This window comes from Chiloscyllium plagiosum, unplaced genomic scaffold, assembly GCF_037043375.1.
Source record: "Chiloscyllium plagiosum isolate Xiang-an unplaced genomic scaffold, Cpla_swu_hap1 HiC_scaffold_36, whole genome shotgun sequence".
NCBI classification, from domain to species: Eukaryota; Metazoa; Chordata; class Chondrichthyes; order Orectolobiformes; family Hemiscylliidae; genus Chiloscyllium; species Chiloscyllium plagiosum.
Genome location: NW_028270174.1, coordinates 11,229,217 through 11,255,885, shown reverse-complemented (window position 1 = coordinate 11,255,885; position 26,669 = coordinate 11,229,217). Strand labels below are relative to the sequence as shown.

Below are 26,669 nucleotides of genomic sequence, written 5' to 3'. Positions count from 1 at the left end.
GGATAGAGCTCTCAAGGATGGTGGAATCAAGGGTTATGGAGATAAGGCAGGAACAGGATACTGATTAAGGATGATCAGCCATGATCATATTGAATGGTGGTGCAGGCTCGAAGGGCAGAATGGCCTACTCCTGCACCTATTGTCTATTGTCTATTGAGACAGCTCAAAGAGCAAACAGGATGTCTGACACCCCTGTTCTTAACTGTCAGCCAAGGCTTCCAGATTAACAGCCCCAATCAAGGAACTCATATTCTCTGAGGTCCATCTGGCTGACTTAAGGTACTGCAAGGCGTGTAATGATTGTAATGAAGAGCTACTCATATCGGAATTGTTTGAAGAAAAATAATCATGATCTTTTGCATCTTCATCCTTCTTGTTTTACATGATACAAGGATAATGGAGTTACTGACTGAGCATAATTTGCAGCCAATAGGATTTAACAGGCTGGTTCAAGCTATGGTAAAGCATTTTCAGGACAAGCATTCTATCTCCATTGTTTCATTAATTTTCATAAGGCATTTGGCTAACATCTCAAGCAGAAATCATAAAGAAGCTTTGGACTTTCGGAAAACATAGGCATTATCTCACCCTTAAAAATGTCAGACTTAAAGATTAAAGGCAGCACATTTATGTGGTCCACCAACTGCCTTCTGAAATGGCTTAGTCACTCAGTATGAGATCAAATTGGGGATGAGCAACAAAAGCTAGACTTGCCAGCAATGCCCACATCCCACAAATGAATAAAGAAATCCATTGAACCCACTACTTTCAAAATTAGAGTGAATGGAAGAAAATATCACAATCTTTCCACATACTGGGCCCAGTTTTTGTGTGTATTTGCTTTTTTTGATTTTGTGGATCTCTGTATATAGTCTTTGAGCATCTGTGCGTGTCACTGTATATTAGAGCATCTTTGTATCTTTCTGTCTGTGTCTGCGCGGGTACTACATGTGTGCCTGTACCCATGTCTCTGTGTGTGTGTGTCTCTCAGGTAGGTATTGGTTTCTGTACTGGCTCAACTTTGCCTCGCTTGCTCTAGGACCCGGGGGAAGCGCTGTGCGCCCGGGCTACGCTCGGCACGTCAGTGATTGAATATACACGGAAGAGGAGGAGGCGGAGGCTGTAGCCACTCAGTGAGGTACAAAGAGCCTGGTATTCACCTTTAAATCCGTCCATTTAAAAATACACTTCCCACTCCCGGCGCTGGTTCTAATGGATACAACCTTCTACCTGAACACAGAGGTGGACATCAGTCAGCGGGTTTAAGCTGACAAGGCAGGTAACAGGAGTAATTCTCAACATGTTTGTTTCTCTCTCTCTCTCCTTTCCCTGGCTTGCTGCGTACGTTTATCTAGAAAGTGTCAGGTGGCGCAGAGACACTGGATCTGTGTGTGTATCTGTAGCACACTGACAGGCCCCATTGCTGCTACTTCCTGGGAGAAATAGACCTCCCCTTAACACACACACACACACACACATTGAGTGTGAGGTGCAGACTTTGACGGGACGGGTTTGTCACGGACTGTTGTCGTTAAATATTGAGAATAAAATTGTATCACTGACTCTCCACAATAAGGCATGTATCCACATTGGGTCCCGTCTGGGGGCAGAGCGCAAGCGCGGGGCTCTGTGGCATACGCACTGAAGGTGGTAGAAATTGTATTGCAATTAATTGAATGTATATAAAATCCATCTCACAACAGTACTGCTTCCCTTTTGTTACTTTGCAGCCACAGGGAGGCATGTATCACTTCATCAGGGTAGTGTTACATTTGTAATTCTGAAGCCAGGGTTGTTTGTGGATCTTATTCAAAGGCTGTCCCACATCCAAGAATAAATAAGATGGCACTTATGTATTGTGTTGTTGTTGCCTGACATACACTGACTGTTTATAGCTGGAAGTAAGATTCTCGCCACTTTTTCCCGCCCCACTCCCCATGTGTTTTTTTTCCAATGTTTTATCCCGAGTGGTCTATATTCTGGCACCTGCTGATTTCAGTGGATTTTCACATGTGACATTTAACCTGTAAGAAATAGCAGTTGATTTTAATGCTACTGTAACTTTTTTGAACAGCACCCTGATCTGATGTTCCCCCTCAATGAACAGGATTTGTTATGTATTGTTTTCAGTCGACACTGTGCAGTAGATGGTTTCAGCTGACGCTACTTGAGTGCTCAGTGGGGCGGGCAAAGTTGCAATTTATTTTAAGAACTCAACTTCCGCGCAATACATTTTGTTCTAGGACGCTTGAGAAATGTAATTTATTTGTATTTATTTTCATTGTCATTGTACAAATGTACATGCCAGAGGAAAAAAAAACAAATACTGTATCTGCATAATCGGGCTGACACATTTTGAAAGCTACAAGACTCCGAAAACAAAAGGACACTGGTCAATCAAATAATCAATCATATGACTGAAATAAGAAGCAGAGGCAGAACGTCTGGATGAACTCAGTGCTGACAGTATCCTTAGGGAGAGAGAAACAAAGTTAACATCTTAGTCCAGGTCCTATCACTGTACAGTGTGAAGTGACAACTACATTATTTGGACAAATAATTTCCAGTCCAACATCATGGTTTGCTCCAAGGTAGGGTGGCCTGACTGCCCAAGGTGCTAGATTCGGATAGCTGAAGAAGGAACTTTTTATTCCAAACGTTAACTCTCCTTATCTCTCCAAAAAATGCTCGCAGAGTATCTCCAGCAATGTCTGTCTGTTTGTTTCACGGCCCAATCTTCGCTCCTTCCACCTTTTGGTTTGGTCGAACCAGCATCAGGCCAGCTTTCCGCTCAGAAAGACCACCGCCGCAGTTCTCTTTCCCCCTCGCCGCCAATGGTGCCTGTCCATCAGGGCGAGACAGACTGGAACCTGGGCACAACTGGAGTCCCCTTCGTGGCCTTGTTTGCTAGAAAACGTTCAGTGTCCATTTAAGGACATAAAACATTGAACTGCGGATCTGAAACGGAAATTGCTGGAGAAATTCAGCAGGTCTGGCAGCATCTGTAGAGGAGAAGCAAGGCGCTTCTGGAGTGGCAGAAACATTAATTCTGTTTTCTTGGCCATCACTGCAGCTGGTGGAATTTGAATTCAGTAAGCATCTTGGAATTAAAAATCTAATAATGACTATGAATCCACTGTCAGGATTCACTAATGTCCTTTTAGGGAAGGAAACTGCCATCCTTACCAAGTCTGGTCTAGATGTAACTCCAGTAATGTAGTTGATCTTAAATGCCCTCTGGGTAATTGGGGACGGGCAATAAATGCTGGTCTGGCCAGTGACTCCCACATCCTGTGAACGTATAATAAAAACAATCCTTGCCCACTGTTTTTCGGGGGTTGTTTTTTGCTGTTCTGCTCAGCTACTGCGGCTGTTGGGGGCATTCAATCCAGCATTGAGACTCCCTGCAGTTCCCGCTCACTGCACAACCCTCGTTCTGTCGCTGATGAGGTTAAGTGTCTGGAACTAATGGAATGCCGAAAGATGATTATTGCGCCCTTTGACCAGTGACATAAAACAACATGCTTCATTCATGGTGACAATATTTGTTTTATTCCATAATAAACCGCCTACGGTGCTATACGTATTCAGGGACAAAGTTCAGTCCAACACTGCATCGTGACACAGCAGGGCTCTCTCGCTCTCCGCCTTTCAGTGTTTGGAGGGCGGGTGATGTCCATTTCTGGTTCCCAGGAGCTTTTTTTTCCTGAACTTCCTGATTTTTCTCCCGACCGTAAATTGCGCTGAGAGGAAAATGTATCGCAGGCGCTGAACAGAAAGCAAGGGAGAAGCTCTGAGCAGCAAGTTCCTCTCAGCATTTGGAGCGAGAATAGGCTTCGGCTTTAGCAGAAAGACGCGAACTTTTTTTTAAAAGTGTTATCTTCTCCCTCTTTACAAAAGAAATTGGAAAGTCATGCTTTTTTTATTTGTGCTCGAGATAATTGTTGGGAAAGTCTGCTGGTAAAAGTTTTTTTTTTGATTTTGCAGATCACACTTTAATCCTGCATAATATTCCCAATTCGCCCACTTTCCGCGAGATTAAACCTGATGGGTTGACACGGTTGTGACTAATCGTGTTGTATCCGCTAATATGACTTGACATTAATGCGTAGATTGGAAAAGAGGAGATATATATAGCCAGTTCCCATGTTGTGTTGACTTGAGTTTCAGAAGCTGAGGGTTGATTACATTATATTTTTACTTGCAGAAAGGTCCATCTCACTGATATTGAACTGAACAATTTTAAAACACCTTTTTCTTTAAAAAAAGAAAATCAGAATGCTGGAGAAACTCAGCAGATCTGTGGAGAGAGAAGAAAAGAGCTAACGTTTAGAGTCTAATATGATTTTCTCTTCCAATTTAAATCATTAACTCAGCTTCTGTGGAAAGAGAAACAATCAGACCTACTGGGTTTCTCCAGTATTTTCTGTTCTTACCCTTTTACAAGAAAAAAATGAAGCTCTCAGCTGAAAACAAATCTCAGCAGTCCTGTATACCGAAGTTTCAAATTATCAGTTTCTCTTCAGAATTCTTCACTCATTGGAGGACACCATTCAGCCCAGCATACGCGTCAGCTCTTTTGAGAGGGCACTTTAATCAGTCCCACTCTAGTGCAGTTTCCATCGTTTTGCACGTCATCAAATATTCATCCAATTCCCTTTGGAAAGTTAACCATTGAATCTGCCACCTTTTTCGGGGCAGTGCACTCCATTAGACATGCTGCATAAGACAACCCTCTTCAATCTTTGGAGACATGTCCAGATTTAAAAGTTCAAGGACGTTTCATGAAAATACAAGCTTGAAATACTATAAATAAGGAATCGTTCCTGGGAAGGTTGTTTTTTTAAGAGTGAACTCGCCTAGGAAGGGAATTCTAGGATTTTGATCCAGCGAAAGTGGTATCGTTCCAAGTCTGAATGCTCTGTGATTTAGAGTAGAAGTCACAAGGCAGTGAAGGGAGTGAGTGTTATACAGTTATTCAGGGCATTGCTGAGACCACATCTTGAATACCACACATTTTTGGTTTCCCTATTTAAGGAAAGGTGGTCAGGAGGAGGTTGACGAGATTGATACCTGGAATGAGTGACTTGCCTTAGGAAAGTTTGGACATACTGGGCTTGTTTCCACTGGCGTTTAGGGGGTGACTTGATTTGAAGTGTTTGAGATTCTGAATGGTGTTGACTGCCAGTTTGGACACTGGAGAGGATGTTTTCTCTTGAGTCCAGAACTAGGGCAAACTGTTTTAAAGTTAGGAATTGCTCTCTTGGGACAGAAATAAGGGGAATGTTTTTTTTCTCCGAGGGGTATGTGATTTTGAACTCGTGCCTTGGAAGGTGTTGAAGGCGGTGGTAGATTTCCTTTGTATGGGAGTGATTGGGAACGTGGAATTGAAGCAAGCAGATAAGCCATAATCTTCTTGAATGGCGGAGTAGGTTTGACAGGTTGAATGGTCTGGCCCTGTTCCTTGTTGGCATCTTTTTTGTGTGTATAAAGATGCCAAGCAAACGGGCGGCTTGGTCCTGGGTGGCGTCGAGCTGCTAGAATCTTGTTGGAACAGAACTCAGCCAGGCAAGTGGAGGAAGGTATTCAATCACACTCTTGAGCTGTCTTGATGATGCTGTGGGGAGTGTGGTACTCAAAAACAAAAGTGTACAGTTATCTCTGTGTGTTTTTAAGGCAAAAATAGAGTATTAACACCCCAGGCAGTGAACACGCGAAGTGGCAGGAAGGATATTTCTGGGGCGAGGGTGAATGGGCCATACGGCTGTGGCGTCTTTTTCCAGCGCGGCATTGCAGTTCCCTGTGAGCTTGCTTGATTCCATATCTCGGCTGCTGCGATTTGCAGGGAACTATTTATTTCTGCAGTTGAATGAACGAACGAACGAACGAATGTATTTATTGGCTGTGTCCTTTTTTTTTCTTGTTTGTAAAACCGCCTCCTCCGCCGGCCAAAAACACGTTAGTCATGACACGGTGACTGAGTTGAATGGGTTTCGAATGCAGTCTGCAGACACAGGGCTGCGGTGCTTATTTTTTTGTTGTTGTTGCAGTGATTCAAGGAGAGCTCAGCGTGATGTGGCAGTGTTCTGGAACTAAACAGAGACGCGCCACGCCCGGGTTAGACGACCCTATTTGCAACAGCTGAATGGCCTATTTTTAACCTCTCTTATCTTACCTTCCTACCGATTTTAAAACACCCTTTTATTGTTTGTCCAATGCTCTTTGAACGGCGTTAATGCCCTCAGGGTTGTGGCTGTGGGGACATGCAGTCGCGAGCCAGACACTACTCCATCCTGTACTGTGCACGTTTGAGATACCAGTTCAGACGGTTGCTCAGGGAATCTTGTTTCACTTTTTCTAGACTTCAGAATTTTTTTAACTTATAAAAATGTTTTGAAAAGCATTTGCCGTGGGTTTAAGAGCACCCGCCAATATCATTATTGACTTCCCCTTTTTATTAATCAGGTAGTTTGAGGTGAATGTGCACTGCATGAAACTAGCCTTGTTTTTCAATTACTTTCCCGTCCATTATCAGCCAGTTCCTATATTTAAAGTAATACCGAACAATTGTAGACATTTCTTTGCCCACACGCCACCGCTTCCCCAAACATTTGTAAACAACTAGTCTCTGAATTATCTTTTGCTTGTTAGAATCCAAATAATTGAGAAATGCAAGTCTATCTACATTTCATCTGAAGTATTTAACCTCGATTTATTACAGTCTATTTAGGATTGACCTAAATTGCATGTTTCGCAAGTACCTATCCTGCCAACCTTGTCATTTTGATTTTTGAAAATTTTTGGTACATTAGCAGTGTGTTGTCACCATTTGTCTGCCCATTCATAAATGCTGGGAGTGAGCTACGTCACCATAGTCTGAAATTACTGTCACAAATTTTGGGAGGGAGTTCTAGAGTTTAGACTCAGGAACAATGAAGAAATAGTGATGACGTTTTAAGACAGGATTGTGTGCAAGTTGAAGGGGAGTTTGCAGATGGTGGTGCTCCCATGTGCCCTTATTTGTATATATTGCTGTGTGAATCTCTGACATTTGCTGGTGGCTTAACATTGTGAAAACCTTTTCTAGAAAAGCCTGATTATTCCATCTCAGTCTCTCTGACCTTTCATGTTCTCATTATCTGAAAACAGAAATAAGGCATTTTGTTGATGGACCTTGTTATGCCAGTATGGTTTGAGACTCAAGTATTCATTGGAGCATCAGTTCTATTGTATCTATATAATTCATTGTCCATGCCTGATTTCTGTTCATTCTGAATTTCTATAGTTCTGTGAAAACATTTTTCCTGTCCATTTTAATTCTAGCCATTAGCTTAGTTTGAATTGTAATATTCTGTGCGCTCATTAAATATATTTTCAAACCAAATTGCTTTAAACACTATTACGTCTTTGACAGAGTAATCATCGTGAATGTATTTTGCAAATTTAGTTTCCCTTTTCTGAATAACAGTTTTTGAATTTGCTTTTCTAGTGTACTTGAAGACTGCACACTTGTAAGTACTGTGCAGGAAAATGCGTATTGCATTGTAAAATTTGCCGAAGACGCATGGCTTGATTAGCAGAATAATAGAGACTGATTTTTGAATTCAAAGGAGTCTGGATCAATTAAGCAGATGAGCTCAATAGTGGCTGATAGATTTTAATGTGAGGTACCAGGCAATAAGAAAGGGTGCATGTGATAACAGAATAATTGTTGGTAAATGCAGACAATGATAAGGATTTAGACATAATGGTTCACTATTCATTGAACGTATCCGGTTGTTAACATCACAAAGGCCACCTATTTACAGCTCCTGCAATAGTTCATCAGCTGCTGAATCCCCCTCATGCTTTTAAACTCTCTGGACCTGACAATGTCCTTCTGCTCGTTCTTCCATCCAGATTTTAAAAACATGAACTTATCAAAAACATACCTGGATCGCAATTCAAATCCCATTTGTTCATTTGCCTTTTGCATCTTGGCGTGCATTAGTATCTATTTGACTAAAGGTTTGCTTTTTTTTCTTGTATGTTTTCATTCTTTGATTCAAATTACTTCCTGGCCTTAATCCTGTGAGAGATCTCTGCATGTTCAACTGTGTGCTTCCAATTCCTCTATCTCCAATAGTGACCATGTTTTAAGAAAACCAGATCCTAAACTCTGGAATTTCCCCCTCCCTAGATGTCTTTGCCACTTTTCTGAGATTCTCCTTTAAAATCTATTGCTTTCCTTAAATTTATGGCCACCTGTTGTTAATGCCTAGTTAATCACTATGTTAAGTTTGTTAGTGCTTTTTATTTTCAATGTTTTCTAATAATTCTTCAGGGATGATATTGCACACTTCTGGAACAAGTGAAACTTGAATTTGGTCCTCTTTGCTCAAAGGTAGTGACACTACCACAGCATCACAAGAGCCCTAAGTATTTTTTTTATTTATGCTGAAATGGATGACACTAGCAGGGTCAGCGTTTATTGACCATCTCTAATTGTTCTTGAAAAAGTCATGGTAAGCTGCCTTCTCAAACCACAACAGTCCATGTACTGGGGGTAGACCCACAATGCCCTTAGGCAGGGAATTCGAAGATTTGGATTAAGTGACACTGAAGAAATAGTGATTATCTTTCCAAGTCAGAATAGTGAGTGGCTCGGAGGGAAATTTGCAGAAAGTTGTGTTCCAATGTATCCGCTACCCCTGTCTTTCTTAATGGCAGTGGTCATAGGTTCGGAAGGTAATGTCTAAGGATGTTTGGATTTTTGCACTACATGTTGTACCTTGTCCACACTGCTGCAACTGAATGTGCTTAGTGGAGGAAGTGGGTGTTTGTGGATGTGGTGCTCAAACAGCTGGTTGATTGTCTTGGATGGTGTCAAACAACTTGAGTGTTGTTGGAACAGCACTCATCCAGCAAGTGGGGAGTATTCCATCACATTCCTGACTTGAGTCTTCTATATGATAGGCAGGCTTTTGGGCTTCAGGAGATAAGTTACTCACCATAGTATTCCTAGTCTCTGACCTGCTGTTGTAGCCACTGTGTTTGTGACAAGTCCAGTTGAGTTTCTGGTTAATGGTAACCCCTAGGATATTGATAGTGGGCAACAGTGCCTTTATCTTAGGGATAGAAGGAAACACTGCCCTAGGGAATGTTGTCGAACGAGGAGACCTTGGAATGTAGATTCATAATTGAAAGTCAAATCGCAGGTGGACAGTGATGGAAAAAGGTGTTTTGCAACCTTGTCTTTGGTCAGTGTATTGAGTATAGGAATTGGGAGGTCATGTTTTGGCTGTACATGAAATTGGTTAGGCCACTTTTAGAATACTCATTCAGTTCTGGTCTCCCTCTTATTGGAAGGATGTTGTTACACTTGCAAGAGTTCAGAAAATATTTACAAGGATGTTGGTGTGATTGGATTTGAGCTATAGGGAGAGGCTGAATAGGCTGGGGCTTTTACCCTTAGAGCATCGGAGGCTGAGGAGTGACCTTATACAGGTTTATAAAATGAGGGTGAATAACCAAGGTTGAGTGTGTGTTGCTGGAAAAGCACAGCAGTTCAGGCAGCTTCCGAGGATCAGGAGAATTGACGTTTTGGACCGGAGCCCTTCGTCAGCCCTCACGAAGGGCTCCAGTCCAAAATATCGATTCTCCTGCTCCTCGGATGCTGCCTGACCTGCTGTGCTTTTCCAGCAACACACTCTCTCGTCTCTGCTCTCCAGCATCTGCAGATCTCACTTTCTCCTGAATAACCAAAGTCTCTTTCCCAGGTAAGGGAATCCAGAATAAGAAGGCATAGGTTTAAGGTGAGAGGGGAAAAATTTAAGGGACCTAAGGGGAAAATGCCTCATGCAGAGGGTAGTGCATGTATTCAGTGAGCTGTCAGAGGAAGTGGTGGAGGTTGGTGCAATTCCTACATTTAAAAAACACCTGGATGGGTATATGAATAGGAAGGGTTAGAGGGATACAAGTCAAATTCTGGCAAATGGAACTCGGTCAGATTAGGATGTCTAGTTGGTCCGGATAAGTTGGACCGAAGGGTCTGTTTCCATGCAAAATAATTCTATATAGTGGCTATTAATTGTCTGTGGACATATGCATATATGGAGCATCACGTGTCGGATGATATAGTAGGACTGAGGACATCAATAAATGTTCTCCATTAACTCAAAAACAAAATGTCTTGGTTTCATCTCTCTGGCTGACTTGAAATCTATTAACAGTTTCTCGTTCTCTGGTTGTCCCCCTTTGAACATGTGCTGTGAAAACAGTTTGATTGTACTAAGTTAAAAGTGCTACATAAATGTGAAGTGTTGCAATGAATAGTGCTATTGTATGCTAAGTTGTGATTTAAAGTATTACCAAGTAATACTTGGTATCCACAATCTGAGGGAGATTATTGTAATCATGTGGTTGGATTTCTTTCCAACTCTTTTGTGTGAGGTAGAGATGTATTGCAGATGTAATCTTCTATAACTCCAGTAATTACTCTTTAAAAGAGTTGGTGTCAATGACAAAATATTTTTTAATTGCATTTTCTATTTGACAGGGAAGAAACTTTTGACCCTTGAGCATTTCCAGAAGTGGAGAAAAAGCTAAAAATAGAAACCAAAGCAGTATATTTTTGGGAAAGCTATTTCTCTCATTGCATTTTACCTATTCAGGAATCAAATCTTGCAATCAAATCCCTTGGACAATAGTTTCATAAGCTGCTTGTACACCCAAAAACATGTTTTTGAGTCAAATGCCCAGAGTGGAGCTCTGTAGTGTAAAGGAGCAGACATTCACCAAACTTCTTAAACAGCACCTTCCAAATCCATAAACACTGCCATCTCGAATGACGATGGCAGCAGACACATGGGAACACCACCAACTGCAAGTTCCCCTCCAAGCCACTCTCATTCCTGTTGGAAATATATCACTGTTTCTTCACCTTTGCTGAGTCAAAATCCTGGAATTGCTTCCCAAAGGACATCTACAGACAACAATGGACTGCAGCAGTTCAAGAAGCTAGCTCTCCATCACCTTTTTCAAGGGCATTTAGGGCTGGGAAATAAATGTTGGCCCAGCCAGTGACACTCTCATCCCATTACTGAATTTTAAAAAAAGTGATGTTGCAAGCAGATGTCTAGCTTTGCTTCATTCAGTTAAACATTTGGAGTGCAAATGTTAGACACCTTTTTTTTTTTTTTGATCATGCAGCATTGCCCTTTGAGAAGGGCGTTGCTTGCCACTGGCCACCCTGGTGTTTCATTTCTTCCTGGTGGTGGAAACTGAATAAAGATTTGTACGCCTGTTGTCCTTCACAGCGCCTCTTACCTGCACGCACACAACATGGGTGCTGAGGAAAATATAAGCACTACCGCAATTAGGCGATAGTGTGGGGGGGAAAATAGAAAGGCAAAAGGAAAAAAAATAAATTAACAGATTTAGCATCTCCTCCGTTCAGCAGACTGACTCTGAGCTGGCTGGTGCCACAGTCAGTGTGTTCCTGCTACTGTTGGTTTAAAAAAAAAATGAAATTGAGCTGCCAGAGTGAATGAGATTAGTCCACTAAGGTTCTGCTGGATTATGGGAATTGTTTATTGTGAAGTTGGTCTCTAGTGAATCATTGTAGTATGTAACATTGCTGCAATTACATCTTCTCAGTATAAGACATGGAGGTTCATATCCTGACTTAGGAGCTTAGAACCAACAAAAGTGGAAGTGCCTTAGAATGGATTAAAATCTTGTCATTGAGCCCATTATCATCCATGGAAATCCACATCTAATCTATTTCTATGAATTCTTTTTGCCAATTGTACTCATTGTCTTACTGGTTAAACTCAAAGAAGTCACGTGTTATATGCAAAGGAAGTGGAGGGTTATGGGCAAGAAGGCAGGAAAGTGAGGTTGAGGGTGTACAGTCGGTTCAGCCCTTGATCTTATTGAAATGTGGGGTAGATTCTGGCCTGCATGGCCTACACCAGTTCTTATTTCTTAAGATTATCTGAATATTCTTGATTTGCACTTTCAATATTGCCTACTCTTGTACCCCCATGTCCTATTTCCCTATCCCTGTTTGATTTAAAATGGTTAATCAAGAAATCCAGTGTTTTAAGGTCCCTGAATTCCTTGTGAAGTTAGGAGATGGGATTAGAATCCAATAGTTTGCACCGAAAAAAAAAATCTCTGAATTGATCTTACAAAAAAATCCCTCTATTTAAAAGTCGAACCACTCAGTTAAATACAGAGGCTTTGACTGCTTTAGAGGTTCTTCAGGTAAATACGTGCCATGTGAAAAGGCATTCCCTCAGAAATAGCAAATTAAATTGCTTGTGGATGGGAATTGAGTTTGGTGACTAAAATGTGTTGAGTGTTAAGGTTCATATGTAGATTTTCTTTTTTTCTCCAAAGCCAGTCTGCTCTATCCTCTCCATTAATGATTCTGAAATCTGGATTTTGGAATGACTGAATCCTTGCTGACTATAACAAGAACACTTTATTTTAAATTGTCATCATAAATCAAAGTTTTGTTCTTGTTGAATTTTATGGACCATGTTCTGTTTGATTTTTATGACTGGAAATGTTTAGCCATCTGTGAAAAAGTGGAATTTTGTTTTTGACGAGGTGTCTGGGATTTGCATTAGTAGTTTTATGGAGAAAAACCTGTGACCATGACTCCATTTATTTTTAAGGAGAGCTTTAAATCAGTAACCATGCTCCCCTACATGGTTAGTTAAGAAATGGAAACTATTACCATGTTAGCCATTTAATATTACCTTTAGAAATATTCTCAGGCGGAGCAGTGCTTGTAAACAGTCCAAAGTAAAGGTTCCGGAAAGGTCGATTTTCCTGCTCCTCAGATGCTGCCTGACCTGCTGTGTTTTTCCAGCACCACACTCTCGACTCTGATCTGCAGTCCTCACTTTCTCCAAAGTAAAGGTGACTCTGCACTGGTCTAATCTCAGTCACGCAACTTCCCAACTGTGAAATATCTGTCGCTACCTTCTCCACTCCCCACCCATCACTACTCGTCAGCATTATAGTCTCCAGTTAATGCCTGAGTTTTAAGCGAAGGACTTCAGTCACTAATAATTGCGTTGCGGTATCAGAACTTTTTGTTGCTTATTGTTTTGAAACCATTGAAACTTTACAACAGCGGATCTTAAGAATTTTTGTTTCTACACAGGGTTTTGAAAAGAACCCAATCCTATTGTAAATATTGCCAGTCATTCTGATCCAAGGCTCTGAGCAATACTGGTAGCAGCTGAAATTGCAGTTATGTTTTGGTATCAATCACTGGTGACTTGTGATTGGGATAGGGATAGAGTGCTGCTAACAATCATCTTTTTCTGTGTTCAGTCTTATGGCCTATCTAAGTAGCTGTATTTGAACACAAACCATGATTGAGTTTTTAAAAAGGCACTTGTCTTAACCATATAATGTAATTTGTAGCATGATAGCAATGGCTACGAGCTACATTGACTAGTTAGATCTGATTTTACAAATACAACAAGAGCTGGAGATGACACCTCTGCCTCCATCAGGACTTTATATTGGAGACCACCTCCTCCGCTCTAAGACTGTGACATTATTGGATTGAGTGGAGCATAACATGAACTCTATCAGAATCATTATTTTATCCAACAAACACTGTCATTGGAAATGCAGTAATAAAGCCCACAACTCAGAAGTCAAAAAGTAAAGGATGCACTTCAGGGTTGCTAGGATATCTCCACAAAGCTTATGTATGGGGACCACAATTTCCCTTTTGGAGCAATGGCTCAGTGTTTGTTTGTGCTGGAACTAGTAAATGGGCTGACTGGAAGTGCTTTTGAGCAAGGGTGCATGATGACTTTTCGGAATACTGATGAATAGTTCACATTTCAATAACCTACATATTGTGTATCTGTTGCAGGAATAAATTTTACTTATTACCCTCTCGGTTTATTGCATCCCTTCATCTCTGCAAAGTCATATCCTGTGCAGTACAAAGTGATTTTTAAAATGTAATAAATTCCACTGCTTCTCTAATTGAAATATGATTGGCTATAATGAAAGACACTATTGTAAGAATTATATACAAAATGACTTAATAACCTGAGAAAATTATAGGCTGATACCTTTTTTTTTCAAATAAATCTGATATATTTCTTTCATACAGCGATACAAGTTTGTATGCAAATAATGCAGCAGTTTAATGGCATTGGTGGCTTCTATCTCTCACTAGATTTATGTTCCTCTGATTTTTTTTTGTCAACTTCTTTAATTATTAATTTCTAGGTTAATAGTCGGTGTCAATGTAAACTCTGTACAGGCTCTGTTCTTGACTCAAAATTTTCCTCAATTTTGTCTGTAATGGCCAAATGGGGGACAATGATAAAAGCTTGCGGTTTATGAGAGAGACACAAAGATTGTATGCACTCTAACTTGATGCCTTGAAAAGTTGTATTTTTTAAAGTACAGTGGTTTTTCTGAGGAAAACAAAGATGGAGAGCTGGGGAAACTGGCTGAAGGCTCTACACCATTTGTGTGGTGTTCCTTAACCTAGAATTACCACTCTGGTACTGGATTAGTAAGTATTGCAGACTCAGTTTACTTAAATCTCAAACGAGTTTACTTAGGAAACAAACTAATAACCACAGGATAACATATGCATACATCCTCATTCTAGCATGCTGTTGCTTGGACTTCTCATGGCTGTTGGTCATGTGGTATCATCCTGGTCCTTAGCTCAGTGGCATATTTCTTCTCTGAAAGCAGTAATACCACAGGGTAAAGAAGACTCTGGGCTTTAGTCATCACTAAGTTGGAGGGCATGATTTGGGACATAGGAGAGGTCACCATAAAGGGGTCAGTGAATAAGTGAGACCTGGGGTGAGTGCAGATAGAATAGGAAGGACATTGATTTGTTTGAAGGCAACATGATGGACGTACTAAGGAAAGGGAGCTTTAGAGAACCACATTTTCTTTATAATCTCTATTTTAACAGCAACAGATAGTCAGCTTATGCTACACCACCTCGCACATCCATTTGGATGACACAGTGGCTCAGTGGTTAGCACTGCTGCCTTTCAGCACCAGGGATCTGGGTTCAACTCTACTCTTGGGTTACTGTGCAGACTGCAGACAGACATTCTCCCCATATGTGCATGGATTTCTCTAGGTGCTCTGGCTTCCTCCCACAATCTGAAGGTGTTCTAATTGCTAATTTGCCTATAGTATCTGGGAATGTGAAGACGAGGTAGATTAGCCATGGGAAATGCAGGGTTACTGGGATGGGGAGGATCTGGGAGGGATGCTCTTCGGTGGGTTGGATGGGCTGAATGGTCTTCTTCCACACTGCGGGTTCTGTTCTATGAAAAGGGATCAAGAACATTCAACAGTACAGCTACTTTCTTTCATATCATGTTTTCTTAACTCAATAAACAGTCACAAGTGCTCCACAAACATGCTGACTGACAAATTTGATACTAAACACCGAAGGGAATGATACCAGATGAAGTGCATTGTTAAAAGAGGAGACAGAAGGAGGGCAGAGTCCCAAAATAGCTGAAGACGTAGCCAACTGTCACAGGCTAAGGCAAATCACTGATGCACACATGGCCGGAAAGGAGATGTGCAGAAATCCAATGGTTCTGAAGCTGATATGGCTTAGAGATAGGGAAGCATCAGAACATAACATCTCGAAGCAGGATTAGGCCTTTGAGCCTGCTTCCCCCATTCAATGTAATGAATAATGATCCTCTCTATCTCCACGCCATATCCTCGCTTTCTCCCCATACCCCTTGATGCCTTAAATCTAAGAATCTATCTATCTCTGTCTTGAGTACATTGTGACTTGGCCTCCACAGCCTTCTGTGGCAGAGGCAAGGCCTTGGAGAGATTTGAACAGAAGGATGATGGAGATAAAAGTAAATTGAAGAGTTAATGCAAAGGATTGAGAGAAACAGTAAGAGTCAGGAAAGAGAGAGACCCCATTCATCTTGTTGCAGAGTATTGACAAACAAGGGAAGTTTTGTTCCACAGACGCACATTTGCTGTTGAAATTTTCAATTGCTGGGTCTACATTTATGGAGGAATCCAGATTGCTACTACATTGTGCCATTGCTGATGGGAGGTGTGCAATGTGACAAATTTGCATGTGTTATTTTGATAGTGGGGACTAAATTATGTGAATTTGTCCTGGTGAAATGATCCTTTGCAACATTCCCTTGTAAGCTCTGAGGCTTTGAATTGCCACACAGCCAAGGGTGTTGGCGGTAAACAGGTCATGGTCTTGAAGCTGTCCTGTTAAAAGCTGTGAATGTCTGCAGATGGGAAGCAGTTTTAAAAGGACCGGAAAGTGCAATGTATAGGCCACACAAAGCAAAAGGATGATCAGAGGAAACACTGATCTCTTGCCTCAATTCCCTCTTCACCCAAAGGCAAGATTTGGTCTTCACGACTCGTGTGCAAGAACATGTAAATTGACAGCTCAATATATTTCTCAATCCTGCCTCTCCCTTTGGAAGAGTAAGCTGTTATTCACATGCACTCAATAAATTAGCTGCACTGGTAAAACACTCCTTTCAAATGAGTCTGGAAAAATAGCTGTTGATATAAATATTCTAATTTCAGTAAACAAGTGAAATTAGAAGTAGTTTGCTGTACTCCATTCATTATCAGTAGCTGCAAGTCTAAATTTTCTCATTTGGCTGTACGGTATCATTAAAATATTGTGTTTTGTCCATGTTTCACACAGCAGGGTAAAAGTGAAATTTAAATGTGCTGATTTTATTTAACTTCATTAAAATAAGTTGTTTGCTACTTCATTTTTGGAAAGCAAAGGTTTACATCCTTATCATACAATATGGGAGCAGAATTAAGACATTCAACCCATCAAATCTGCTCTGCCATTTAATCATGGCAGATATATTTTTCAACCCCATTGTCCTACTTTCTCTCTGTAACCCTTAATCCCCCTACTAATCAAGAACCCATCTAGTTCTATTTTAAATACACTCAGTGATTTTTATCTGCATAGTCTTCTGCAGAAATGAGTTCCACAGGTTAATCACCTTCTGGTTGAAGAAATTCCTCCTCATCTCTCATCTAAAGGGTCATCCCTTTGCTCTGAGGCTGTACTCTTGGGTCCTTGTCCCTCCAACTAATGGAAACATCTTCTCCACATCCACTCTACCCAAGTGTCTTAGTATTCTGTAAGTTTCACTCAGATCACCCCTCATTCTTCTAACCTCATCACATACAGATCCAGAGTCCTTAACCACTCCTCATATGGCATGCCCTTCATCCCTGGGATCATTCTTGTAAACCTTTTCGGAGTCCCTTCCAAGCCAACACATCCTTAGATACAGGGCCCAAAGCTATTCTGTGTTCCAAATGTCATCTGACCCGAGTCTGATACAACCTCAGCTGTACATCTGCTAGTTGATCTCCACTGGCACCTCAAACAGGCCAAGTCTTGACTTTTAAAATTTTTGATCTTTGTTTTCAAGTTTCTCTCTGGTTCCATCTCTATCATCACCTCCAGCCCACTACCCTCTGAGATAACTCTTGTTCCTTGAATGCTGCTAATTTTAACCAATCCACCATTATGTATGTTCAATTGCCTCGGACTCTGGACTCTGGAATACTCTTTCCTATACCTAAACACATCTCCATTTCACCATCCTTTTAAAACACTCCTGTTAACTAACCTCTTTGACCAAGTTTTTGGTCACCTGTCATTACATCCCATTTCTGATGGCTTATTGTCATGGCTCATTTTACAATGCCCTTTAAGTGCCTTGGATGACTATGTTAAGGGTGCTATATAATTAGAAGTTGTTGTTGTTGTTGTATTCAACTTTTTTTTTAGAAAAGGGTATATTGTAAGCTTTGACTTTACCGACTGCGGTCTTGCACAGTGTTTTCCATTGCATTACGATGTGTCTTTACATTAGGAGGACATGAGGAGGCCACCACTTGTAATTGAACTTCATTCCCAACATTTCAGGGAGAAGAAATCAGGTCTGCTGTGTCAGGACCATATCTAAGCATGGACTTCCCACAAATAAATTGATTGTGATTGTAGTGATTTGAATGAGGTCAGCTGGGTGGATCTCATAGAATACAAGTTTTGATTGGAGCTGTAAATAAAGAGTAACTTAGTGACAGGATACGAGCCTCCATGGAGTTATTTCAGAAATGTTTTTGCTCTCCCTGTAGGTGGGAGAACACTCCATTGTCAAATGTTATCCTTCAGAATCAGGCACTGTAGTATAATCCAAGGCAAGGCTGAAATTTGTCTCTGAGCCCAACTAGAATCTTTGCCTGTCTGGATACTCTGATGTTTCCTGTTTGCATGGAGGGCTCCAGGCTTGTGGAAGTTTCTGATAAATATGCCCATCCCACCACCACCCCACCCACAAATTTCTGAAGCCCATGTGTACCTGAGGGCCAGCCATTCAGGTTTGTCAGTGTGACATATATCCATCCAGTTAACTGAGAGGCTGCGTTAAATTTTGCCTTCGATATTCTGACTGTTCACCATTTAAGCATGAACAATGAAAATTTAAAAAAATAAAATGCAAACTCAGCATTATATAATGCTGATTAAATATTGACTATAAATTAAGTATATTGCAACCAGTGTCTTGTACTACAGGAATATAAAAACAAAATTCTGCAGATAGAGTGCTAGAGAAACTCTGCAGGATCAGGCAGCATCTGAGAAAAAGAAAAACAATTAACATTTTGAGACCAGTATGATTCTTCTTCAGAACTGATTTTTTTTTTAAATATGAAGAAGTATCATATGGACTTGAAACCTTAACTTTGTTTCTCTCTTCACAGATGCTGCCAGACCTGCTGAGCTTCTCCAACTCTCTCTTTATCTTTCTTATACCATGGGCAGAGTTTGATTAGGTAGCCTAATTGGTGGTGGGTCACCTTTTTTCTTTTTGAAGAAGCTTGGTCTCAAGTGGGCAATATTGCATTTGTTGTGCAGTCCTTGTTGCCCTGTGGAAGTGTTGCTGGATTTTTTTTCTCTCGCTGGCGTCATTGCTTTCTCTGTGAACTTGCTATTAGGGCAGTGCATCACTATAACAAGAGACATGACATTCCATAAATGTAGAGTGCTTGAGAGCAACTCTGACTTTGGACCTATAGTTTCCAATGTTCTCAGAATTTTCCTCATCTCGTGCCTGGGTCAGCTTTTGGTTCAGTTAGTTCACCTTGAAGACTGGCAGAAATGTATCAGTTCAAGATTATCAGGGATATACAGGAATGTAGAATTTGAGGTTAAAATCCGATCAGCCATGGTCAGATTGAACAGGCTTGAAGGGCCAACTAGCCTCTTTGTTTGTATGTTATTTGTTTCTCATTTCCTTTGTGTCTGTAATGTTAAGTCATCATAGGTGATACCCAGGGTAATGGTTCCAAAGGGGTTAATGTTTATGTTACATTGGCTCGACCTATTCTTCTGAGGTCAGTGGAGATGAGGAGTTTCCTCTAGTATATGTAAGTGTACCAGCTTCCTCAAGTCCTAGTAATTATGCCTAACCAAACACCATTGTATTTGGTCATGGACAATCAAACTTTCTCCATTATTCAGTCTCCTCCTGACCTTTTCTTTTAACTAGTCCTTCAAAAGCCCCCCACCGGCCACAGTTGCTAATCTGCAATAAACCTTGTGTTACTTTAGACTCTCTGTTAAGATACTCTATATGGTGGTTTGTCCTCTCTAGTTAAATAGACAATAGGGGCAGGAGTAGGCCATTCTGCCCTTCGAGTCTGAACCACCATTCAATATGATCATGGCTGATCATCCTTAATCAGTATCCTGTTCCTGCCTTATCTCCATAACCCTTGATTCCTCTATCTTTGAGAGCTCTATCCAACTCTTTCTTAAAGGAATCCAGAGACTGGGCCTCCACTGCCCTCTGGGGCAGAGCATTCCACACAGCCACCATTGTCTGTCATAAATGGTCTACCGCGTATTTTTAAGCTGTGTCCTCTGGTTCGGCACTCACCCATCAGCGGAAACATGTTTCCTGCCTCCAGAATGTCCAATCCTTTTAATAATCTTATGTCTCAATCATATCCCCTCCCAGTCATCTAAACTCAAGCGTATACAAGCCCAGTCACTCCAGTCTTTCAGTGTAAGGTAGTCCCGCCATTCCAGGAATTGACCTTGTGAACCTACGCTGCACTCCCTCAATAGCCAGAATGTCTTTCCTCAAATTTGGAGACCAGAACTGCACACAATACTCCAGGTGTGGTCTCACCAGGGCCCTGTATAGCTGCAGAAGAACCTCTTTGCTTCTATACTCAATCCCTCTTGTTATGAAGACCAGTATGCTATTAGCCGCCTTCACTATCTGCTGTACCTGCATGCTTACCTTACTAGGTAGGACCATGTCACTGGAAGGTTGGTGATGAATGGTATGGTAGCAGATACAGTAACGTAGCTGGATTGATCATAAGGAATTAAAATGGACTGTAGAAGTAGGCCATTCAGCCTGTCAAGTCTGCTCTGTCAGTGAGGGGTAAAAACAATGACTGCAGATGCTGGAAACCAGATTCTGGATTAGTGGTACTGGAAAAGCACAGCAGTTCAGACAGCATCCGATGAGCAGTAAAATCGACGTTTCGAGCAAAAGCCTTTCATATTCCTGATGAAGGGCTTTTGCCCAAAACATTGATTTTACTTCTCCTTGGATGCTGCCTGAACTGCTGTGCTTTTCCAGCACCACCAATACAGAATCTGTCAGTGAGATCATGGTCAACCTCACAGTCCTCAACTCCAATTTCTTGCCTTTTCCCAATAACCTCTGATTCCCTCACTGACTTAAAAAAATGTCTATCTCTGCCTTGAATATTCTTAACAAACTAGGCTTGACAGCCTTCTGTGGTAAAGAATTTCACAGATTCACTACCCACAGACAAAATTCCTCCTCATCTGTGTTAAATAGCCATCTGTGAAAATGCCACAATGGATTATATCAGTGTGTGTAGTGGGATGGACCCAACAAGGCAGATGATAGTTTCATCCCACGGCTTTGACATGATGTTGATTTGCTAAAGTTTGGTTATCCAAACGACTGAACGTTGCTCCCTGCTTTGACCGGTACAGCCCTAGTCACCAGCATCTCTGCAACCCTTAACTCCTTTTTTTTCATTAACAAAGGAACTAAGTGCCTGTTTATGTTAAAAGGCTTCAAGCAATTAAAATGGCCAACTGAAAGTCTGGAGATAGAAGAGAAACTTCTGGAAAAGCCAGTAGGCCTCACCGTATCAAAACAATAAAGAGGACTTTCAGGTGAGGCCACTTATCAGGGTTTTATCGCAGAAGGATGTGGTGGAGGGGCCTCGTGAAGGATTGGTAAAAGTCAGGAGGAAACAGAATAATAGAGAAAGTATAATTGTCCATGACTAGTGCTTCTGTACAAAGACAGCAAATGCACCAGCAAGCTGAAGAGCTGATTATAAACGTAGCTGGAACGTGGTGAGTTGTGAACAACAAAGACCCACTGAATTAGGCTGCTCAAAAAATTTGGAAACATTAGGAAACAAATTCTGTTTTTTTTATTTGCTGATTCTGGAGAACATTTGCTGAGTCTAATGTGATTATTTTTTTAAAAATCCACTGGAAGTCTTTCAGACTAGAAAGCCAATCAGTCCAAATTAGAGGTATTGGTAAAGTCATTCACATTGGATTTCTAATCATGAATCAATGCAGTTTTTCTTTTCCAATGGTTTTTGTCCTTCCCTTGGCCCATGGGTAGTATGCACTTCCAGAGGAAGAATCACTGCTGCATGTTGTGACCTATCAAGGTGCAGACTACAAAATTGAACAAAGATGTTAAAATACAAATAAAGCCAGGACAAAATTAAAAGGAATCTAAATAGAATGGGCATGAAATAATGCCAATCATTTGAAAGTGAGCCTCTGGTTTGAAGTGGCTACAGTCTGCACGTGATGACTGCAGAGAGCCAAAGAGAGTGGTGAGCTGGTGTTTTCACTTGTCTGCTGTGTTTTTAAGAAAGCTGGGTGCATGTCTGACTGAATGGGCAGTTGATGTCTGCAAAGTAGATGAGAAATTACCTTTCTCTGTAACACCTTTCACTATTTTGGGAAGTCCCAATGTCTTTTTATAATTGATGTGATGACTTCCAAGATGGAGGTACTGTTGTATTATGGGCAATGAGGCTCCAACTTGTGCACAGCTGCTCCCATACAAGTAGAAATGGCTGGAGAATTTTTGTTGTGATAACTTATTGAGGATTCTATGTTAACCAGGATGCTGGGGTGGACGCCTTTTGGCAGTGTTTCAAGTTGTATTTTGGATTTATCTTTAATATTCAACTGAGGTGTCAGAATGTTTTATGGATAATAGACAGGAAAGGGTTAAACTCAGAGCTAAGAGAATGCTCTGACATTTTTGTATAATACAGTGGAGTATTGGTGAGTTCAGTGTAGTTGAAGTCTAACACAGTTGATATACCCAAGAGGTGATCTATATACTGAGATATAATAAACCACATCTTATTATCAAGTATAGGAACCTCTTTGCTGAAGCTTCATCCTTCACCACAGATTATTAAAGTCTGTACACTATCATAGGGAGGAGGATTGGTGGCAGATTTTTACCCAAACAGATTGTTTGCAAATGTCACATGATACTATTAGATTAGATTCCCTACAGTGTGGAAACAAACCCTTCAGCCCTTCCACACCAACCGTCCAAAGAGTAACCCACCCAGACCCATTTCCCTCTGACTAATGCATCTAATACTATGGGCAATTTACCATGGCTAATTCACCTGACCTGCACATCTTTGACTGTGGGAGGAAACCCATGCAGACACGGGAAGAATGTGCAAACTCCACACAGACAGTCACCTGAGGCTGGAATTGAACTGCTGTGAGGCAACAGTGTCAACCACTGAGTCACCGTGCCACCCCATGGTGATCATGATGGACTTCTCATCACAGTGGGTTTAACATCTCCATTCTGTGCCTCCAGGCAGTACAGTAGATCATTCTGTGTGTTGCATTGGAGTGTTAGCCAAGACTGGTGCTAAAGTTTTTGGATTGTAACTTGAAAACACATTCTGATAACGATTCCATTGTGAACAATATATAATTTTTTAAAAATAAAATTCCTTTTCAAATCTTTTTTAAGAACTTTTTACAGAACATGGTGTTAAAGTTAACAGATACTCGTTGACATGGTCTTGAATAATTTGCCAAAATGCCTTGCCCAACATCTGGCATTTTCATTCCCTGCAGGTTCTTTTAAATGTGATGCAAAATTGCAATACAATTAAATCCTCCTGATAATGGAATAAGGGCAGTTCAAACCTCTTCGTATAAATGGCTTTCAAATTTAGATTCTCAAGGTGAAAGGGTGATATCTTAAGTACAGTAATCATGTCATTCAGTTTCTTTAACTGTGTAAATCTGCATATTCTTCTACCTCCTGCATATATGTCTGAGTAAAAGGCACAACGTTACATTGGGAAATCTAGGGAGCTGGTTTTAACTTAAGCGCTGTTGCTTTTTTCCAGTTATTACTGTTTTGCAAAATAAAGTCTGGGTTGCTTTGCTGGCCTAATACTAATTAAGATAAAACAATACGGTGAGAATATGTGTGAGCATGCAAATCTCTCTATCCAGGCTGCAAAGTGCCTTTTGTGAAATTAGTTTATACATTTTGGCCATCTTTCCATCACCAAAGAGTACATGTATATATTCTATAATAATGGTGATTTCACCTCTGATTCGGCTCATCCCTTGCTGATTGACTCCTTTGTTATCTCTACTGTTGGTTATTCCAGTGCACTCTTCCCCAATTCTACCCTTTGCAAACTTGGGGTCTTCCAAACTTTTGCTGCTCATGTCAGAATTTGCACCAAGTCCCATTCCCCAGTACACTATAGCCTAGATTTACTCCTGGTCAAGCAATGCCTTGACTTTTAAATTCTCACGCGTATTTCCAAATCCCATAATGGCCTCTGCTCTTGCTTATCCCTGTACTTTCCTCCAGTCCCATCATCCTCCAAAGTATCTTCACTTCTCAAATTCTCACCTCTTCTGCATCCTGGATTTTAATTATTCAACCGTTGGTGTCCATGCCTTCAGTTGCCTTGGTTGAGTCCAAATTCTGGAATTCCCTTTTTGACACCTCTCTGACTCTGTACCTCACCTTTTCACCTTACTGGATAACACTACATAAAACCTTTTTTACTTTTGACCAAATCTGTGCATAACTGACCTCATGCCTCTTTGTGTCTCTGTGGCCAACTTTGCTTGATAATTATTTTTGAAGTACCTTGAGATATTTCATTAACTTAAAGGTGCCATGTAAAAACATTGTTGTTTTTCATTCTTGATCTGTTAATATTTGTGAGTCTTCATTGTAAATTGTTCTCCATTTTGGAGTTCCATTCAGGGTTTAACTTGTAACTACAAACTGAGAGTATTGCTTACTAAAGTTCAACCAAGACATAATAAATTCATTATTTGTAGGGGCCAGGAGAAATGTCACATTGGAATGTTAGCGATGACATTGAGGTTCGAGCTAAGGTACTTGACTGGGATAAACCCTCAGTGAATTTCTCTGTTAAAGAATTATTGATCCTGCGTTCTCCAAGGACAAATAAATTAGTACCATTGTTCACCTTTAATGTAAAAATGTCAATGTTGTTTAAAATTGGCAAATTATATCAAACTTAATTTCAATGATAAATAATCTCTCTAGCACAAATGTGACAATATAACCTTCTGTTGGTGTTGCAGCATGATCTAATATAGCAAAAGTTACTTAAGCCTACAATGTAAATGTCTCTAATGTACTTGCACTATTTTATCTGAACATTAATGCGAGCTTGTTCCGAAATTCTTCCAGCTACCACCTCATGACCTCCATTTACTTGAAAGGACATACTGACAGCAGAAACAAGCAGTTTGGTTGAAGATTATCTTGTACTAAGCCTAGACTACTAATGTTATATTTGACAGAAGGGTACACTGCTTGTAAGCTTGAAATTTTGCAATAAAAAATTTCTAAAAAGCATTGAACTGTTGTATTGCCATACACTAAATCATCCAATTGTGAGGAGTGAGCTTTAGAGGTTTATAGAATCATGAGGGGCATGGATAAGGTAAATAGGCAAGGCCTTTTCTCCAGGGTGGGAGAGTCCAAAACTGGAGAGCATAGGTTTAGGGTGAGGGGCAAGGTATAAAAGGGACCCCTAAAGGAGTAACTTTTTCATGCAAAGGGTGATGTGAGTATGGCGTGAACTGTCAGAGGAGGTGATGGAGGCTGGTACAATTACAGCATTTAAAAGGCTGGGTGTATGAAGAGGAAGGGTTTAGAGATATATAGGCAAAGTGCTGGCAAGTGTGACTGGATTAATTTAGGATATCTAGACAGCGTGGATGAGTGGGACTGAAGGATGTGTTTCCAGGCTTTTTTTTCCTGACTTTTTGACTTTAAATCTGCTCTCTGAAATGCCAAAAAGACTTATTGTGCAGTATCATAAATCTGTAATATTGGTATCTGTTTTGATTCAGGTTACTGTCTGTCAACTGTTACTTTATGGATTGGACAATGAAGGATGAACTTTGTTGAACATTGCAGTGATATAATTGAAAATTTGTGACCTGTGCTTAAAGTCTTGGAATAAGTCATGAAAGGAGCTATATTCAGGGAGGAGGAAAGCTTGTTCCTCAGGAGCATCCACCTTTATCTCTTGCTTTTGTTTCTTTGGAGCACAACTCCTTTTGATCATAATATAAGGAGCAAAGAAACTAATCCGAATACAGTCACTGCAGCACTCGTTTTATTCCATTTACTTGCACATGAAATGAGTGTGACCGGTGAGAACATCCCTAATTGTCCCAGAGAAGGTGGTGATGAGCTGCTGCTTTAAACTGCTGCAGCTCAAGACACATTGGTGTGAGGAAGGGATGTTCAGGATTTTGACCCAGAGATACACTTGCACATCAAAAATTATGGGTCTGCACAGAATGTTCATTATTCCAATGTCAACATTTATTCTCATCGCCACAGCTAGTATTTCCTCCCACCAATACATAGCGGTGCACAGTAAGAGGACTCTGGTTTAAACCTATTGACAAGGAATGATTTCTTTTCAGTTATCATAGCCTCTCCAATTTTGTCAACTTTATCTGCACTGTTCTTCTGGTCAGTAAGGAATTGTTCCACAGGTGGCAGTTCTCATGAGTCAAACCTCAAGGTGTAAATCTGGTTGGTTTGTTGGGAACCTATCTATCTACGGGGGACATTACAACCTTAATGTACGCAATGCACATGCACACTTCCAGAACGACCAGAATTGATACAGCATATTTTATTTGCTTGGGATAATCTTGAGGTACTTTTGATACATCATCACTACTGCAGGCGATGTGGCAAGTTGTGCATAGCAAGATCACACAAACAGGAATAAGAAAAATGCCAAGTCTTACATTTTATATGTTGGCAGTGAGATTCTCTTGGAGAGTTATGAAATTGGGACACTCTACCTTTCCTTTTCACATAGAGCTGTGGGACTTGTCTAATAATTTGAGATGGCAGTCTGGGCCTCCATTAATGTCTTGTCTGACAGATAGCTCTGCCAACAGTACGGCAGTTCCTCAGTACCACATTGAAGTAGTCAGCCTGGTCATGTGTTCAAGGCTCTGG

General features: G+C 40.8%; 1 protein-coding gene across 8 annotated transcripts in view; it reads left to right on the top strand.

Moving 5' to 3' along the window:
* The first annotated feature begins 1,131 nt into the window (after positions 1–1,131).
* ccser1 (coiled-coil serine-rich protein 1) overlaps positions 1,132–26,669 on the top strand; it is a 1,301,473-nt gene continuing 1,275,935 nt past the window's right edge. For 7 of the 8 annotated variants that reach the window (XM_087979948.1, XM_087979953.1, XM_043674394.2 and 4 more), the window contains exon 1: positions 1,132–1,279. The gene's annotated coding sequence lies outside the window, so the exon portion shown is untranslated. The remainder of the gene's footprint in view (positions 1,280–26,669) is intronic. The other variant, XM_087979945.1, reaches the window with a different exon arrangement.